This window comes from Anolis carolinensis, chromosome 5, assembly GCF_035594765.1.
Source record: "Anolis carolinensis isolate JA03-04 chromosome 5, rAnoCar3.1.pri, whole genome shotgun sequence".
Classification (NCBI taxonomy): Eukaryota; Metazoa; Chordata; class Lepidosauria; order Squamata; family Dactyloidae; genus Anolis; species Anolis carolinensis.
Window position 1 is genome coordinate 183,564,841 of NC_085845.1, and position 13,716 is coordinate 183,578,556.

Consider the following 13,716-nt stretch of genomic DNA (forward strand, 5'->3'; position numbering starts at 1 on the left):
TCCTTTTGGCTTCCACCCAAAGAATGGAACAGTACTAAAGCAGATATATCATCAGCAAAACACATTACAAGCATCAAAGAAAAATAGACATAATTGGCTGTTATGGTAATTCAGATAAAATTTCATTATGCACTTGTAGGTACAAAAATAATGTGCTACACGTAATGTTGCTACTTAAAATCATATCAGTGCAGAGATAGAATAAATATGAGAATATTAGTCCAAACCACAGAAAACCACAACTAAAACATCCATAAGAAGTGATCAACATAGGGCCCTTCCACACAGCCCTATATCCCAGAACATCAAGGCAGAAAATCCCACTTTATCTGAGTGTAGACTCAGATAACCCAGTTCAAAGCAGATATTGTGTGGAAGGGTCCCAAGTTCTGTTTAAATGACTCCAATGAAAGAAAGCCCACACCTGTGAGATAGTCTGTTCTGCTGTTCTGTTCTGCTGTCAAATAGCTACAACCATCAGGAAGTTCTTTCTAATCTTTAGATAGCTTCCTCCCTTCTCTTGAGAGGCAGAAAATAAGTTTGTCCATCTTCTGTGTAGCCCTTCAGATATTGGAAGACAATTATAATCACACTTTTCTGTCTTCTCTTTATCCAGAAATTGGATGGCTCCATTACAACTCAGAGCAGTTGTGGGAAGGGAGGCCATAAAACAAAGAGTGGATTTGCCATTCCCATTACAGCAGATCCACTGAATGCCTTGGTATTACACTTTTCTTGGTTTTGAAGTCTCCCTCTATTGAATACATCCCACTCTCCTCCCAGTTGTATGCATCGTGCATCCTAGAAGATATAAACAAGTCTCTGTAGATATAAAAATAGAATTCTTTGTTACTTGACTGAAAAAGGAAGTACCAACAAAGAAAAAATGAAAAACCCAACAAGGTATTTCCTCCACTGTTGGACTGCTCTCAGCATCAAGAGGTTTTTTTCCCTAATGTTTAAGTGGAGTGTTTTTTTTTCTTGTAATTTGAAGTGATTGATTTGTGTTATGATCTCTGGAACAACAAAAATGAAGCTTGTTCCATCTTCTACACAATAGTCCTTTGGGTATTTAAATATGACTGTCATATAACCTCTGAATCTTCTCTTCTTCAGGCTAAAGATGTGCAGTTCCCTAAGCCATTGTTGATAAGGCTTGGTGTCCAGACCATTTACCATCTTAGTTGCCCTCCTCTGGACATCTTCCAGCTTGCCAATACCCTTCTTGAATTGTTCTGCCCAGAATCAGACAGTATTCCAGGTGAGGTTTGAGCAAAGCAAAACTGAATGTCATTACTACTTCCCTGGATTTGGACACTGTACTCCTATTTATGAAGCCTAGATCTGCATCATAATTTCTGGCTGCTGTACCATACTGTTGACAGATGGTTAGCTTGTAGCTTAATAAAGCCCCTATATCCTTTTCACACATACTGCTTTCAAGCCAGGTGTCACTCATCCTTTATTTTTAGACTTCATATTCCCCTGCTCTTTATTATTGAGTACTTCTGGTAGGATCCAATACTCAGACCAACCATGGACTAAATATTAGCAGATGCTAATGGGAATCAAATCCTCCTTATGATGCTAAAACCTGCCATGTAAACAATGGCCTATATCCACTGGCTAGTCCCAACTAAAGTTGGACTTATGTACAGTTTGACTTGCCAATCAAGCTTTTAATTCAATGAATATATCCTAGTTGGAGATAGATATGGATTTAGATCAAGGTAAGAATTGTCCAGATCTCCAGATGTTGGCTGCAGTTCCCAGTGGCTCAAGCCAACACATTCAATAGTAAATGATCTCTTATTTAGGCCATGGAAGGAAGTTTACTGAGTTGCATTTCAATATAAAGCAATCCCTAACTGTTGCTGTGTCTTCAAGTCATTTTCGACTTATAGTGACCCTAAGGTAAAGTTATCATGGGGTTATCTTGGTCAGATTTATTCAGAGATGATTTGCCATTGCCTTCCTCAAAGACTGAGGGAATGTGTACCACACAGGGTCACCAAATGGGTCTCTATGGCTGAACTGAAAATTAGTTTCCTAGAGTCATAGTCCAACACATAAACTACTAAACCAAGCATCTCCTTAACCAGAACAATACAAAATCCTTTGGGTTGCCAAATTTGCCAATGGCTGTGACATGCTAGGAATTACAGGCCCAAAGATAATTTTTCCAAGCATCTGTTTCTCACTTCAAGTTTTAGAGAGATCAGCATTTGAGAGAGAGTTGAGATGTTCAGCAGATGTTTTCTATTATTTGAAGTTTTACACAGACAGAAGAAATGTCAGGCTCCACTAACTCATCTGAAAAGCATTCTGGGCTTCTTGCGTCCTGTTGTTGGGATGCAATTCTAGTCCTAGGTTCTACACTAGTTCAAAAGAAAATGAGGAAAAAATATCTGCAAGATATATAAACAAGCATGACTCTAGCAAAAGGACAGCTTGCCAAGTGATATTCATTGAAAATACACATTAGATTTTAATAGCAGGCAATGTCACAAACATTTACACTCTCCATTTGCTATGGTATGTATAATAGGATTAAGAGGCTGATGTGATATGAAATCAAGTATCTTATGTGATTGTTCGTTCCAGTATAAAGACCAACTTTCATTATGGGTTTCATGTTAATGTAATACAATAACATGCTCAGTGGTTAATGTACTTTTACAAAATAACCACTTTTTCAAAAATGAGAGAGGAAGATAGTATACATTTCAAAGTGTCAGGAGGAAGAATTCATTAAAGCTTTTCATTGCCCCCCTTCTTTAAAAAAAAGTTAATGTATTCTCCAGCAACTCATTTCAGCACATCATCTATGCAAAAATGTATTACTGTCTCTCTTAAGATATCCTGTTCAAATCTAATGAATATAACTGCTGATTTCAACTTTCATTGTTTATGTAGCAGATTATATTTGCTGGATATATAGAAAATGGGTCCCTTTGTGTAACATTGTGGGCAAACACTTAGCCTTTTTCAGCTCTTTGAAGTGGTGGAAAATTTCTGGTTGTCATTGCATTTGATTTTCCTCACCTCTATTTCTTGCTTCTGGTCCAACTTATCTTCGAGACCACATCTCTTTCTGGTGTTCAGCCAGTACTTTCTAGAATCATAGAATAGTAGAGTTGGAAGAGACCACATGGCCATCTAGTCCAACCCCCTGCTAAGAAGCTGATCAGGTATTGCTTGATTTTTGTCATTCTTCAGTTTCTTCTCCTTCATATTTTTCAGGTTACTAACATCTGATCATAGATTTTTGATTTTCAACTCCAACCTGACCTTCCATTTTGGTTTTCCCATCAGTTTTCTTTGAGGCTGCATTGGTTGTAGGAGTCCAAGCTCTTCTGTTACTATCTGTTACTGCTGTACTGTAAGCAAACTGGTTTGTTTGTTTAATGGATGTTATTTGGACAGTAGAAAGTAGTGTATTCACATCTTTCATGAGAGGTGCCAGGTGTCTCTTGGGCACTGTTTTTAAAGTTGGGAGTTGCTTTCTTACTGCATTTGCTGCAGCATGAACCATGATTTTATCCTTGAGCTCTTGTTGTCTTGCTGTCAACGTTCCTGGTGGTTCAACAAGTGCTTCAAGTGCTGGTTCTTCAAATTCTTGCAAAAGCTCCACATTTTCTTCTGGTTCAGTCTGTTCCACCGTTCCAAGTGTTGCTGGACTCTCTGCTACTGTCTGTACTGTGGCCTGATGGTAATTTACATTGCAGATTTTCTGAATTTCTTCGAGTTCAACTTCACTAAACACTTTGTTTTATCTTCGTTGATCAGCTAGGTGAGGTTCTGTTTTCTGTGAGTCAGGGTACTCTTGTATTATTATTGTACTCTTTTATTATTATTATTATTTTTATTATTATTATTATTATTCTTTGGGATTAATCATTGGAAAGTATGTCTCTGTTGGTTCTGCTGGACCTACCAGCCACTTTTTGATACCATTGACCATGGTTGTATTTACACTGTAGAATTAATGCAGTTTGATACCACTTTAACTGTCATGGTTCAATGCTATGGAAACATGGGCATTGTAGTTTTACAAGGTCTTGGCTTTCTCTGCAAAAGAGTGCTGGTGTCTCATTAAACTACAAAAACCCAGATTATTGCACCCATGATATCCCTCTGAGCTTATCTACTTGGATGAGACTTGGAGATACTCTTTTACAGTGGTCCATTTCTTCCTGTGCATGTGAACCAAGAATTTGGTGTTGGAGGGTTTCTGTTCAGCAATTTGACTATTTCCTGCTGAACTTCTTTGGTTTTAAGCCAAACATAGATATAGGAAAGTCAGCAGGACAGGTTAAAAGTAATAAACTCTTGTTTAAACTAGTAATTACATTTCATTTACATTAGAAGAATTGGGAATCTAATTCTGAATCTTCTCTTAAACCATGATTTAACGTTAAATGTCTGCACTAAAAGCAGAAGAAAGCTGAAAAATGTTGGGACTCCCACCTCCCAACTGCTTTGCTCATATCTTGAGTGTAGCAGAGAAGGAAATGTGCAAAAATGTTTGAAAACTCAATTTCTCATCTCCTTAGCAATATTACTATTATTATATGTATTATATCCCACTTTTATTTTTTGATTGGGACATACAGTGGGTGATTGAGACAAATAGAAATAGACAAATGATCCAGTAGAAATCTCAGGTCTAGGAGCTTCAAAACTGAGTTTCACTGGAAAGACATGGGGCCCCAGTGTGCTGTCTGATATTGACTACAAAAGAATAATATGGATGCAAGCTGCTGTTCCAAGATACCATTGCTACATGCTAGTTTAAAACCTTTTAACCTTGGAATTAGCTGAACTCTTACATGACCTAAAATGATTTGTTCAAGATCATGTGACCTAAATATTGCAATTTCCCTGACCCCAAAGGACTAATACAAAAATGTAAGAAGTATTTCTGCAAAAATCCAAGAGATACCATTATTAGCTCTGCAGTTAACTATTTCTCATTTAATTATTTATAACTTCATTAATAATATAATTCAGGATTTAAGTTAATGCTAAAAGTATAACTTAAGACCATCAATTTAGTAAATGTATATGTGTGTATATATACAAACACACACAAAAACACACTTCAGGTACCCTTTTATCATAGAAAATCCCTAACTGGTTTAGCAGCATAATTGATTTTTACAAAGTAGCTGCTGTTACTGACCCATGCAATCTACAAGCCACTTAATCATGCCAATCAGCAGCCTATGCCAATCAAACTATTTTAACAATTTGAAATTGTGAAAAAACTGTACAAATATACTGTGTGTGCAGCAGGGAAGGAGTTTTATAAACACATTTGTTATTTTTAGTGAGGTTTTAGTTTCTATGGAGCTGTTCCTTGTTGCGCATATATTTTAAGAAATGGGAATGTTCAAAGTGCAGCTTCATTATCCACACCTGTGCCCATGTTCCATCACCTATGAATACTATACGCCTATTTATACATAGGTGCCATGTGTTTCACATTTCACATGAATGTCAGCACACTGAAAATAAATTGTTCTTTGAGAACATACAGAAAGAGAAAATGATTAGACTCAAAAGATAGGTAATTTATAGTGTCAGAAGCGAATTGAAGATACAGTTATAATGTATAAAAACCACAAACTAACCACAAACAGAGTTAAAAACCACAGAGTTAAAAAAACAAACACTTGGCATTATACTAAATTTCATTTGACCAGAAAGTGGCCAAGTGCCTCTGGTGTCACTGTAAGAAGGTCCTCCATTGTGCATGCTCAGCTTGCGTTGTAGTAAGTGGTCTGTGGTTTGCTCTTCTCCACGCTTGCATGTTATGGACTCTACTTTGTAACCCCATTTCTTAAGATTGACTCTGCATCTCATGGTATCAAAGCACAGTCTGTTCAGCACCTTCCAAGTTGCCCAGTCTTCTGTGTGCCCAGGAAGGATTTTCTCAGCCGGTATCAGCCGGAGCCTCCGGTGGCGCAGTGTGTTCAAGTGCTGAGCTGCTGAACTTGCAGACTGAAAGGTCCCAGGTTCAAATCCAGGGAGCGGAATGAGCGCCCGCTGTTAGCTTCAGCTTCTGCCAACCTAGCAGTTCGAAAACATGCAAATGTGAATAGATCAATAGGTACCGCTCCAGCAGGAAGGTAACGGTGCTCCATGCAGTCATGCCAACCACATGACCTTGGAGGTGTCTACGGACAATGCCAGCTCTCCGGCTTAGAAATGGAGATGAGCACCAGCCCACAGAGTCAGACATGACTTGACTTAACGTCAGGGGAAACCTTTACCATTTACTATCAGCTACTGATTGAGATTCCGGGTTTTAAACTGCCACTTTTGGACTCTCGCTTGCCGAGTGCCTGCAAGTATCTCTGTAGATCTTAGGAAGCTGTTTCTTCATTTAAGACATTGGCATGTCGGCTGATATCTGAACAGAGGACAGGCTAGAGATGTCAATGCCTTGATGCTTTCATTACTGGCTGCTACTTCCCAATGGGTATCAGGTGGTGCAATACTGGTTAAACAGTATAATTTCTCCAGTGGTGTAGGGCATAGACATCCTATGATAATATGGCATGTCTCATTAAAAGTCACATCCACTGTTTTAACATGACGAGATGCATTCCACAGTGGACATGCGTATTCAGCAGCAGATTAGCAAAGCACAAGGGCAGATGTCTTCACTGTGTCTGGTTGTGATCCCCAGGTTTGTGCCAGGCAGTTTTCATATGATATTATTTCTAGCACCCACTTTTTACTTGATAGTCCTTTTCAAAATTATAATTCCCATAATTCCTGGGTCACCTTTTCAAATTGCTTTTGTTTTCTTTGTTAAAATATGGCCAGGCAGCCAGTCTGTCTGAAATGCAATCAAAGAAATGTTAAAGAAGGCAATTGATAAAAGTGTAAAAAATACATATATTCTCAGATATTAGAATATAAGAAGTAGAGCCACCAAATAAATAAAAATAAACTTTCTGCTTTACCTCATGAAGTTCCTGTGGGGGAAAAAAAACTAATGTGGGCTAGCAGATCAACAGCCAGAACAGTGGGAAAGAAAGAGCCTGAGGTAGAAAGTGCTAAAGGAGAAGGACCTCCACCTGAGAATAAAGTAGGAAAAGCAGGCAAAGCCTTAGGGTTACAGAGATAAGCTTTTAAAGTTGGCAGAAGTGGTGATCCAGCAAACCACATACATCCCAGCAGGGGCCTGATTTATTTTTTAATGCATTTGTGTTTTTGTAGGGACTACAAAACTTGGAAGTATTTTGAAGTGACTGGGAACAGCGGCTTCTTGAAGCTAAAGTTCAGTAGTCAGAGTAGAAAGATTTTTGGAAGAAAATAAATCTTTATTGGTATGTAAACAACAAAATAAGAGAGCAACCCCCCACATCTTAAACACAAACATGCTAGTAATTATACACTACCAAAGAAAAGCACTAAATACTAAACATACCAAATCCATTCTACCCCTACCTCACATAAAATACACATAAAACTTGACTTCCCACTCTCCTGAAGAAAGAAGATATAACAGATCCATTAAACTTCTCTATAATACTGAATTAAAATGGTATCTTCTGAATTAAAGTCTAAAGAAAACCCAGTCTTCAAATCCCGCAAGCATAACCATCCCCTCTTTCTTCTTCATAAAAGACAAAATCCAATCCCAATCAGTTAAGAAATTGTTCAGTGACCTTTCACTAATCAAAGCAGAATCAAGCTTTTTCTGCCATTTTATAAACATTCTTCCTTTGCTGGTAACCAAGTGTTTTGACACTTCTTGGCATTCCGCAGCTATGCTGTTATTATCATATAGTGTATTACCTGAAACTTAATACTGACATCCTTGAATTGCTCATTTGACAACTTCAGTAAAAATAATTCTGTTCTTAACTCTATACTTATTTTTAAAATAACTTGAAACCACATCTGTCAACTTCCCATATTTTCAACGTTATCACATGCTCATCACATTTCCTTTCCAGTCCTATGTTTGGGTATAATTTTAGCAGTTTTCTTATAATAATAAAATAATAAACTTTATTTTTATATCCCGCCCCATCTCCCCGAAGGGACTCGGGGCGGCTCACAACAGGGACAAGCCCGAAACAACAACACAACATATTTGACAAAAACTTAAAACATTCCAACGATACACAAAATAAAATAATGGACAATACATTAAAATCCAAGCAGATAAAATCAGAGTAATTAAAAGCAAACCAGCAGGGACAGGTTTCATAAAGTGCTGTATCATGGAAATGAGTAACAATGAAAGTGCCATGCGCTTTTAAAACAGAAAGAAGTATTCTAATGACAGCTCTATTGGGCCTATTCATTCAAACGCTCTCTGGAACAACCATGTTTTCAATTCTCGGCGGAAAATGGGCAGGGAAGAAGCTAACCTGATCTCCTTAGGGAGAGAGTTCCAGAGCTGGGGGGCCACTGCCGAGAAGGCACTCTCCCTCATCCCCACAAGCCGCATTTGAGCGAGAGGAGCGCCTCCCCGGATGATCTTAGGGTTCGCGTTGGTTCGTAGGAGAGGAGGCGATCACGGAGATAGGCAGGTCCTGAACTGTTTTCTTCTCACTGAAAGCAAATATTTGAAAGCTGCAGTTTTTGAAGCTTATTTTACACTGCAGAAAATGTAAATGTTTTTTCACAAATAAAAAGAATTTTCTGCGCAGAGAAATAATTTCTTCACAGAAAATCAAGAATTTGTCCAGAAAATGGTATTGTTTCAAACCTATCCTACACCAAATACACACAATTTTGTATATGTGCAGAAAACAACACTTTGTTCACAAAATACATTTATGCTCAGAAACTTATGTTTTTGCACAGAAAATGCTTGTTCCTACATAAACAATATGTGGGGGAGGGTGCATAAAAATGTCAATATTTTGTGTTGAATAATCTCTGGGCTGTGAAGATTCTCCTTTTCATGGTTTCTCAGCATTCCAGAAATTTATCTTTTGGCCACTTTTTAAGATTTTGAAATATACTTTCCATCTCTACAGTGTATTTTAAAGACCATTGAAAAGTTAATGATATTCTGTCTAAGGCACAAAGTTGTTATTTGATCCAAGGAGAAAATATACATTGTGTGGAAAACAAGCAGTTGTTAATTTAAAGGTGTTGGTATTTGCTTTCTAAAGAGTGCCTGTGGATATCCACCATGCATGACTGACCCACGTCTTCACTGCCCTTTGACTGGCTTCTGTTTTGGTTTCTAATGAAGGCAGCTTTGCCACTTTCATCATTTTAGAGTTGCAAAGAGTGGGAATTCAGTGTTGACTTGTGATGGATTGGAAAGAATATTGTAAAATGGGAGACAGAGTGAGCTACAAAGTCTTTGAGAGGAAACTTCTAACAGAATATGTTAGAATTCACGGTCTTGTGAAGATGACAGTTTTGTTGTTTAATCCTGATCTTCACTCTCTCCCCGCTAAAAAAAAGTCATTGTGTCTCTTGGTAATCAAAGAACGGGTGCTCCACATGCATTTTAAAAGGAAATGGGCTTGTTTGCATGTTAATGTTTGCATCTGGAAGAACGCTTATCTCAGTGACTGTCTCCCACTGTCATTCTTCTTCTTGCCTTTGATAGGCATATTATATATATATATATATATATATATATATATATATATATATATATATAGCACAGCAATGAGGAAAGGTGGAAATAAAAAATCGTAATCTTATATATAAAGCTAGAGAAATTCCAAGATGAAAACCAAACACATCTTGGGAGGCAAAGTAGAGACAACAACGACACAAATGCAAAAGGTGTTGCACCCGTAGGCTGCAGAGACACCTTAAAACCACACTGGAGCCCCAGACTGTAAGCAGTTCAAGCTGTTTATTCAGGGTTATATGTAAGCAATAGCAAATCAAAGTTCAAAGTTACTATAACAAGGCTATAGTCCACAAGGTAAGAGGCACTTAGAAAACTGGAAGCAAGGGTCCATAGAATTCCAAACACAAGAATAAACGTCAATCAAGGTAGTCAAAATTAGTCCAAGAAACAGAGTCATGAACTGGAACAGGAGATTCAAAATGCAAGCCTTTTAGGAACTTGACATGATAACTCAAAATACCCAGGAACAGAAACAAGGCATGAAAATCCACAGGAACAAGGCATAAAAGTCCAAAGAAAACATGAAACAAGACTCCATGAAGCAGGATCAAACCTCTCAATGAGCAAAGTTACCACCTCTGAGCTCACTCTCAGAAGTGGTTACTCTTAAAGCTAGAATCAAGGCCCCTTTCAGTGGGAAGTTTCTCCAAAACCTTTTCTCATTAGTAAACATTTGCTCCTTCTCAAAACCTCCCTTTCTTTTCTCTATTAACATATTGTTTTCTTTCTGTCAACCTGTGGAACACCCTCCCCACAAATATCCGACAAGCCCCAACTCTTCTGGGTTTCAGAAAGGCTGTGAAAACATGGCTGTGTGCACAAGCTTTTAACGAGTAATATGATAACGTCGACATGGTCCGATTGAAGGCTGAAGCATGAGGTTTTTAGACAAATGGATCTAATTTACTTATGTTTTAATTTTTATAATGTATTTTAATGATGTATTTTTATAGTTTTAATTGATTATATGTACTGTTTTTTGTTTTATTATTATGTTCTTGGCATTAAATGTTGCCAACTGTGTAAGCCGCCCTGAGTCCCCCCAGGTGAGAAGAGCGGGGTATAAATTCTGGAAATAAAATTAATAAAATAAAATAAATAAATAAATAAATAAACCTCATTACTCTTATCAAGACTGGAATGCCCATTTGCCAAGGGATGACTCGACCTTGACTCTCCTAAGGAACGTGGTTCAAGCTGCTTGCTTGAAATCATTGTGTGTTTGTTCCCAGAATCCTCAGGATCAGGAACAGCAGACTCATCTAACTCTGGCTGTACAGAATCATCTACCTCAGGTTGCATGGGAATCCTAGGCCCCAACCCAGATTCATCTGACATGTCAGGTCCAGGTACAATCACAGGCTGAACAGGCCCAACCCCAGGCTCACCTGACAGCTCAGATGAAGGCTGGAATACAACAAAAGATTCCCATCATTACAGTAACAGATTACTTAGGAGAATGTATCTTCCTGCTGTCCTAGTTTGGGAAAGGCAGTCACAATTGATCTGCTGCCATTCCTATTTTTCAGCTGCTTTTAAAATGCCCTATTTTGTATCTCCTCAATTCAGTCCCTACTATACCTTAATCTTCATTTAATTCCAATTTCTGTAAAATGCAGCATGGCAGGGAAGAGAAGCAGGGCAGAATCTTACCCTTCCCAGTAGGCTCAGGCAAAAGTAAACAATTTCAGCTTCTCCTAACTTGTGTATTCTTCATTGATAAGTTCACTCATTTTGACCACATTCTGGTGTTTTATAGCCACAAATGTCCCAGTTTTATCTTTAAAACGTTGGAGGGTCTGAAAGAATGAGGACCTGGAATGGGCAGGCTTAAGAGCAAATATAAACATTGCCAAACATGATTGAGCAAACTAAGTAGGCTTATATATGTTTGTGGCTGCTCTCTGTAATGAGTCATTGGACTGCACACTGCTGCATCTGCCAAGGCAATTTTTGTGTATTCAGACCATGGAGTAACTGAACCAAACCAGGTTAGCCACTTGATTCTACAGGATACAAATGCCAACAAAAAGAGTTCCTGTTCTAATCCAATTTTATGAAGCAGTAAAGCTCCTCAGTACCCATAGGGATGATCAATGTGTTGTCGAAGGCTTTCATGGCCAGAATTCCTGGGTTGCTGTGAGTTTTCAAGGGATACATCAAGGCAACCACTGACTGCATAGGGAAACTGATGAAGAAACACAACATACAATCTACAGACCCACTAAGAAATTTCAACAAATACTATGTTTGCCAAAGAACAACAGAAATCCTCTCACCTCTGCAGGAGTCTACCATATGCCATGCAGCTATGGACAAGTCTACATAGGGACCACAAAAAGCAGCTTTGCCCAAACACGAATCAAGGAACGTGAAAGACACTGCAGACTATTTCAACCAGAGAAATCAGCCATAGCAGAGCACTGGATGACCCAACCTGGACACAGCATATTATTTGAGAACACAGAAATGCTGGACCACTCTAGCAAATATCATGTCACACTACACAGAGAATCCATTGAAATCCACAAGCATGTGGACAATTACAACAGAACAGAGGAAACCATGAAAATGAACAAAATCTGGTTACCAGTATTTAAAAAACTCTAAAATCTGGACAGTATATAAAGAACAACATTCTGAAAACAGGGGAATTCCAGACAGGAAACAATCAGGGCCAGCTAACACTAGCTAGCCTCCAGCGAGAAGGTAATGGCGCTCCACGCAGTCATGCCAGCCACTTAACCTTGGAGGCACCTACGGATTCTTTGGCTTAGAAATGGAGATGAGCACCAACCCCAGAGTCATACACGACTAGACTTAATGTCAAGGGTAAACCTTTACCTTTACCTTTTTAACACGTATCAACAAAGGATTCATCCAAGCAGGAAGCAGCCAGGCTTTGAAGCTGAAAGGCCATTCAATGCTAATCAAGCTGGCTAATTGCAATGTTCACACTTGCCTCCAACAGACAAGAGTTCTTTCTCCCACTCTGGACATTCCACAGATATATAAACCCCACTTGCCTAGTTTCCAACAGACCTCACAACCTCTGAGGATGCCTGCCATAGATGTAGGCGAAACATCAGGAGAGAATGCTTCTGGAACATGGCCATACAGCCCGAAAAACTCACAGCAACTCCTCAGAATCCTTTAATATTGATCTCCTATCATAACTTCTAGATTACTTCTCAATCCAGTATCCTGATTGATATTTCTATTTTCAATTAGACATTAATAAAATCATTTGGTGGCTAAAACTCCAAAAATTCCACAGCAGATCTTAAAGTATTAACAAACCCATTAAGGATAGGACCGTGCTGCATCTGCCTGCCAGGCAGCAGTTAAGGTTCAGAAAAAGAAGAGTTGATAGCATTGAGCCATGGCAGTTTAAGTGGTGTCAAACTATACAGTGTAGATGCACCCTGACATTAAATTTCTACCTATTGCTATTTATAACCATCCAAGACAGTAGCTTAGCTATGCTATATAAATGATAATCATAGCACCAAAGGAGATGCGCCATAAACCAATTGCATCTACTTTTAGTCAAGCTGGAACATTGGACCCAGACGAGAAAAAGAAATAGTCCCAAAGCATCCTGCTGTTTTATTTCAGCCTCGCAGCAAATGGGAAGATTAGCTGCTTCCCCACTGCTGTTCAACTAATATCGGTGGTCTCCATGTGTATCATGACATTATTTTTTACCATCCCATCTCTTCTTTCCATGAATTTAAACTCATCAGTTACTGAAGACACACTTCCACTTTTTGCAATAATTACCTCATCTGGCACTTTCCCCTGAGCAGGACTATTCAGCTTAACTAATTCTTTTACCCATAAAACTGAATTTTAAAGTCAGTAGAGGAACCCTGCATCGCTACAAAATTGCATCATCAAACTAATAACCAGCTGCATAGAAAAGAATTAGAAAAGAGAAGCAGAGCAGAAGATGCCCTGAATGGTCTAGGTTGATTTTGCATTACTTAATTAAAATGTTGATATATATAAGAGGCGGGAGACAAGGATAGCTTCCTATTCTTCTGCCCAATGTATTTGTGTGTGTAAATTTGCTATGAATTGAA

At 38.5% G+C, this 13,716-nt stretch overlaps 1 long non-coding RNA gene across 5 annotated transcripts in view; it reads right to left on the minus strand.

Annotated features, from left to right (window-relative positions):
* Window positions 1-1,994: 1,994 nt before the first annotated feature.
* LOC134299649 (uncharacterized) overlaps window positions 1,995-13,716 on the minus strand; it is a 55,804-nt gene continuing 44,082 nt past the window's right edge. For all 5 annotated transcript variants that reach the window (XR_010006892.1, XR_010006889.1, XR_010006891.1 and 2 more), the window contains 2 exons: window positions 8,397-8,580; window positions 1,995-6,850 (listed from right to left, as the gene is read on the minus strand). This is a non-coding gene — a long non-coding RNA (uncharacterized LOC134299649). The remainder of the gene's footprint in view (window positions 6,851-8,396; window positions 8,581-13,716) is intronic.